The sequence below is a fragment of the Physeter macrocephalus genome, chromosome 11, assembly GCF_002837175.3.
Source record: "Physeter macrocephalus isolate SW-GA chromosome 11, ASM283717v5, whole genome shotgun sequence".
In the NCBI taxonomy this organism is placed as follows: Eukaryota; Metazoa; Chordata; class Mammalia; order Artiodactyla; family Physeteridae; genus Physeter; species Physeter macrocephalus.
The window spans coordinates 101008321-101015310 of NC_041224.1; positions in this window are offsets into that span (position 1 = coordinate 101008321).

A 6990-nucleotide genomic window follows, 5' to 3' on the forward strand; every position below is an offset into this window, starting at 1 on the left:
TGGAGACATCCTTAGATATTATCTAAAGGGCCAGCCACAGATAATGCCAGAGACGTGCTGAGGGTCACTGTGCTGGAAGCAAATCCTTTAACTCTCGGGCCAGCATCACTTCCACCATATACCACTATGCCTTTCATATAAAGTGGCCCTTAAAATATTTATGAATGAATATATTACTCATTTTAATCTGTGGGGTGGCTCTCTGTTGCTTAATATATCTCCATGAGACACTAAGTACATCGTATCTCAGCTTTATGGTTATTTAAAAACACTATGTTTTGTATTTTAAGATACAGAAAGTCAAGTCACTGGCTTTTCTTGCTCTAGATTTCTTTATAGCATGTAAGAAAATGTCCTTTCTTGTGCTTCCGAAAACTAGAATAGAAGAATTAAAGATACTTTTTTAAATGTGGTTTTCTTATTGGTCCTCCTATGCTGGAACTTGATCAGCAGGCATTGGTGGCCACTGTGACTGTGTTCTGGCCACTAGTCACATGGAGGGAGTTTCCAGCCCCTGAATGAGAAGCTCCTATTGTCCATCTGACAAATATCAATCCAAGAAACCAACAATGGAGATAACTTGGCTAATTACAAACATGAAGTTTTAATAGAAGATTTTCAAAAATCTAGATTAAGAATGCACCAATAAATTAATTCAGGTTCTTACCTTAATTTGTCATGGCAACTAAAAATTATTTTTCAATGTCTCCATTTTCCTAACTCTAAAGTGAAAATAGTTATATTGGTCATATATTTCCAAATACTGCTTTGAGAACTAAAAAGACCATAAAACACATACTTTCATAGGTTCATATTTTGTTGATCTTACATGAATATATGAAGTTCATAAATCATTGTGACAAAATAAATACCCACACACAGAGGAAGAAAACTGGTATTTAGAAATCAAGTGATTCAGAAAGAAATCAAAGATGACACAAACAGATGGAGAGATATACCATGTTCTTGGATTGGAAGAATCAATATTGTGAAAATGACTATACTACCCAAAGCCATCTACAGATTCAATGCAGTCCCTATCAAATTACCAATGGCATTTTTTACAGAACTAGAACAAAAAATCTTAAAATTTGTATGGAGACACAAAAGACCCCAAATAGCCAAAGCAATCTTGAGGGAAAAAAACGGAGCTGGAGGAATAAGACTCCCTAACTTCAGACTATACCACAAAAATACAGTAATCAAGACAATATGGCACTGGCACAAAAACAGAAATATGGATCAATGCAACAGGATAGAAAGCCCAGAGATAAACCCATGCACCTATGGTCAACTAATCTATGACAAAGGAGGCAAGGATATGTAATGGAGAAAAGACAGTCTGTTCAATAAGTGATGCTGGGAAAACTGGACAGCTACATGTAAAAAAAGAATGAAATTAGAACGCTCCCTAACACCATACACAAAAATAAACTCAAAATGGATTTGAGACCTAAATGTAAGATCGGACACTATAAAACTCTTAGAGGAAAACATAGGAAGAACACTCTTTGACATAAATCACAACAAGGTCTTTTTTGACCCACCTCCTAGAGTGATGGAAATAAAAACAAAAATAACCAAATGGGGGCTTCCCTGGTGGCACAGTGGTTGAGAATCCGCCTGCTGATGCAGGGGACATGGGTTTGTGACCCGGTCCGGGAAGATCCCACGTGCCGCGGAGCGGCTGGGCCCGTGAGCCATGGCCGCTGAGCCTGTGCATCCGGAACCTGTGCTCCGCAACGGGAGAGGCTGCAGCAGTGAGAGGCCCACAAACCATAATAAATAAATAAATAAATAAATAAACAAACAAATGGGACCTAATGAAACTTAAAAGCCTTTGCACAGCACAAGAAACTATAAACAAGATGAAAAGACAACCCTCAGAACGGGGGGAAATATTTGCAAATGAATCAACGGACAAAGGATTAATCTCCAAAATATACAAACAGCTCATGCAGCTCAATATCAAAAAAAACAAACAGCCCAATCAAAAAATGGGCAGAAGACCTAAACAGACACTTATTCAAAGAAGACATACAGATGGACATGAGGCACATGAAAAGCAGCTCAACATCACTAATCATTAGAGAAATGCAAATCAAAGCTACAATGAGGTATCACCTCACACCAGTTAGAATGGGCATCATCAGAAAATCTACAAACAACAAATGCTGGAGAGGGTATGGAGAAAAGGGAACCCTCTTGCACTGTTGGTTGGAATGTAAATTGATACAGCCACTATGGAGAACAGTATGGAGGTTCCTTAAAAAACTAAAAATAGAATTACCATATGACCCAGCAGTCCCACTACTGGGCATATACCCAGAGAAAACCATAATTCAAAAAGACACATGCACCCCAATGTTCATTGCAGCGCTATTTACAGTAGCCAGGTCATGGAAGCAACCTAAATGCCCATCAGCATATGAATGGATAAAGAAGATGTGGTACATATATACAATGGACTATTACTCAGCCATAAAAAGGAACGAAATTGGGTCATTTGTAGAGACATAGATGGACCTAGAGACTGACATACAGAGTGAAGTAAGTCAGAAAGAGGAAAACAAATATCGTATATTAACACATATATGTGGAACCTACAAAAATGGTACAGATGAACCAGTCTCATCTGAGACCAGTCTGTCTCTCAGAAATAGAGACGCAGATGTAGAGAACAAACATATGGACACCAAGGGGGGAAAGCGGGGAGCGGGGATGGTAGGATGAATTGGGGGATTGGCATTGACCTATATACACTAATATGTATAAAATAGATAACTAATAAGAACCTGCTGTATAAAAAAATAAATTAAATTAATAAAAAAGAAATCAAGTGATTCACAGTAAAAATTCTCATCTTCTCATACTGGGTAGGTATATCTAGTTTAAAAGTTTTTGTTTAATTCAAAGTTGAAATAGGATCCTTAAACAGAATCACTAATTTCTTTTTAAAAAAATTTCAAAACCAGCTGCAAATCAATCATAAGTGAAACAACACCTAGAATCCCTGAGATTAGTGATCAACAGGAAAACAACATGAAATTACATCCAAGTAACCTTTCCATGACTCCTTCTCTCCTCTTCTGATAGTCATTAAGGTCTTCTAAGCATCCAACTTAAGAAACATGAAAAAGCACAATAGAATCCTATTAGTCATAAAATATTAGGAATAAAAAAGGTGAACATGTATACAGATATAACAGACATTAAAAACATAGTATGAAAAGACTGATATACATCATTATGCAAGAAGTTTGAAAACTTAGTTGATGTTGATAAATTCATATAAAATTATAACTTACCAAACCTGACTCAAAAAGATGAGTAGGTCTGAATTTTCATGCAATAATTATTAAAGAAATTTAATCAATAATTAAGAATCATTTTTTAAAAGAAAACCAAAATTATTTTAGAGTAAACCCTTCCAAATTTTTAAGAAACAGATAATTTCAATCATATATTAATTTATCTAGAGAACAAAATTGGGGTACCTTCCTAGTTTAATTAATTATATGAAGCCAATATAACTTTATTACTAAGAATAGGCAAAGATGATAACAAATTTAAGGGAAAAAGAAGAAAAGAGAAAAGAAAAATTGCTGGCCATTTTCTTGCACCAATAGAAATTCAAAAATCATAAGCAAAATTTTATTAATCTAAAACTGGCTGTGTACAATAAAGGTAGTATCCTGATCAGATTCAATGTAGTCCAGAGATGCAAGAGTACTTTAATATTAGAAAAACTATAAAGTCCCCCATAATAACAGGGTAAAGGGAAAAAATTATCATGTTATTACATATAGAAACACCATTTAACAAAATTTAACTCTCATTTATTTTTTTAAAAAAAAAGCTCCTAGTAAACTAGGCATCGGGGGAAATTTTTTTCCTTAATCTGATGAAGATTATTTTCAATTTACTACAGTAAACAGCATTCTTAAAGGAGAAATGCTAGAAATACTCATTTAAATTAGAAAAGGTATAATGATGCCCACTATTTAAGAATGCTTCTTTTCAACATTGTTCTGGAGAGCTGCTGCTAGAAAAGGCAATAAGACTGAAAAAAGAAAAAAGAGAAAAAGGAGGAGGAGTGAGAGGAGGAGAGGAAGGAGAGAAGAGAAGGGAGAGAGGAAGGGAAAAGAAAGAATTAAAGTCATAGGATTGGAAAGGGAGAAAAATAAAACTGCATTTTCTAGAGACTGTATTATTATCTACATTGAAGGCCCAAAGAATTAACAGACAAATTGCTATACAAGAGAAATGGACTGAAGATCACTGGGCAAGCATTGGGGTTGGGATATGTGTTATCCACACAGGGAAAATGAAAATGGATTCTTCGGAGAGGAACCAAGATGGCGGAGTAGAAGGAGGTGCTCTCACTCCCTCTTGTGAGAACAGCAGAATCACAACTAGCCGCTGGACAATCATCGAAAGGAAGACACTGGAACTCACCAAAAAAGATGCCCCACATCCAAAGACAAAGGAGCAGCCAAAATAAGACGGTAGGAGGGGCGCAATCACAGTAAAATCAAATCCCATAACTGCTGGGTGGGTGACTCACAGACAGGAGAACACTTTTACCACAGAAGTCCACCCACTGGAGTGAAGGTTCTGATCCCCACATCAGGCTTCCCAACCTGGGGGTCCGGGCCGGGAGGAGAAATTCCTAGAGAATCAGACTTTGAAGCCTAGTGGGAATTGATTGCAGGACTTCGACAGGACTGGGGGAAACAGAGACTCCAATCTTGGAGGGCACACACAAAGTAGTGTGTGTGCTGGGACCCAGGGGAAGGAGCAGTGACCCCAGGAGAGACTGAACCAGACCTACCTGCTAGCATTGGAGGGTCTCCTGCAGAGGCAGGGGATGTCTGTGGCTCACCATGGGGACAAGAACACTGGCAGCAGAAGTTCTGGGAAGTACTCCTTGGCGTGAGCCCTCCCAGAGTCTGTAATTAGCCCCACCAAAGAGCCCAGGTAGGCTCCAGTGTTGGGTTGCCTCAGGCCAAACAACCAACAGGGAGGGAACCCAGCCCCACCCATCAACAGTCAAGCAGATTAAACTTTTACTGAGCTCTGCCCACCAGAGCAACAGTCAGCTCTACCCACCACCAATCCCTCCCATCAGGAAACGTACACAAGCCTCTCAGATGGCCTCATCCACCAGAGGGCAGACAGCAGAAGCAAGAAGAACTACAGTCCTGCAGCCTGTGGAACAAAAACCACATTCACAGAAAGATTGACAAGATGAAAAGGCCGAGAGCTATGTACCAGATGAAGGAACAAGGTAAAACCCCAGAAAACAATTAAATGAAGTGGAGATAGGCAACCTTCCAGAAAAAGAATTCAGAATAATGATAGTGAAGATGATCCAGGACCTTGGAAAAAGAATGGAGGCAAAGATCGAGAAGATGCAAGAAATGTTTAACAAAGACCTAAGAATTAAAAAACAAACAGAGATGAACAATACAATAACTGAAATGAAAACTACACTAGAAGGAATCAATAACAGAATAACCAAGGCAGAAGAACGGATAAGTGACCTGGAAGACAGACTGGTGGAATTCACTGCTGTGGAACAGAATAAAGAAAAAAGAATGAAAAGAAATGAAGACAGCCTAAGAGACCTCTGGGACAACATTAAACACAACAACATTCGCATTATACGGGTCCCAGAAGGAGAAGAGAGAGAGAAAGGACCTGAGAAAATATTTGAAGACATTATACTCAAAAAATTCCCTAACATGGGAAAGGAAATAGCCACCCAAGTCCAGGAAGCGCAGCAAGTCCCATACAGGGTAAACCTAAGGAGAAACATGCCGAGACACATAGTAATCAAACTGGTAAAAATTAAAGTCAAAGAAAAATTATTGAAAGCAGCAAGGGAAAAACGACAAATAACATACAAGGGAACTCCCATAAGGTTCACAGCTGATTTTTCAGCAGACACTCTACAAACCAGAAGGGAGTGGCAAGATATACTCAAAGTGATGAAAGGGAAGAACCTACAACCAAGATTACTCTACCTGGCAAGGATCTCATTCAGATTTGATGGAGAAATCAAAAGCTTTACAGACAAGCAAAAGCTAAGAGAATTCAGCACCACCAAGCCAGTTCTACAACAAATGCTAAAGGAACTTCGCTAAATGGGAAACACAAGAGAAGAAAAGGACGTACAAAAACAAACCCAAAACAATTAAGAAAATGGTCATAGGAACATACATATCAATAATTACCTTAACGTGAATGGACTAAATGCTCCAACCAAAAGACACAGGCTCGCTCAATGGATACAAAAACAAGACCCATGTATATGCTGTCTACAAGAGACCCACTTCAGACCTAGGGACACGTACAGACTGAAAGTGAGGGGATGGAAAAAGATATTCCATGCAAATGGAAATCAAAAGAAAGCTGGAGTAGCAATACTCATATCAGATAAAATAGACTTTAAAATAAAGAATGTTACAAGAGACAAGGAAGGACAGTACAAAATGATCAAGGGATCAATCCAAGAAGCAGATATGACAATTATAAATATATATATGCACCCAACATAGGAGCACCTCAATACATAAAGCAACTGCTAACAGCTCTAAAAGAGGAAATCGACAGTAACGCAATAATAGTGGGGGACTTTAACACCTCACTTACACCAATGCACAAATCATCCAAAACGAAAATAAATAGGAAACAGAAGCTTTAAATGACACAATAGACCAGATAGATTTAACTGATATTTATAGGACATTCCATCCAAAAACAGCAGATTACACTTTCTTCTCAAGTGTGCATGGAACATTCTCCAGGATAGATCACATCTTGGGTCACAAATCAAGCCTCAGTAAATTTAAGAAAACTGAAATCACATCAAGCATCTTTTCTGATCACAACGCTATGAGATTAGAAATGAATTACAGGGAAAAAAACGTAAAAACACAAACATGTGGGGGCTAAACAATACGTTACTAAATAACCAAGAGATCA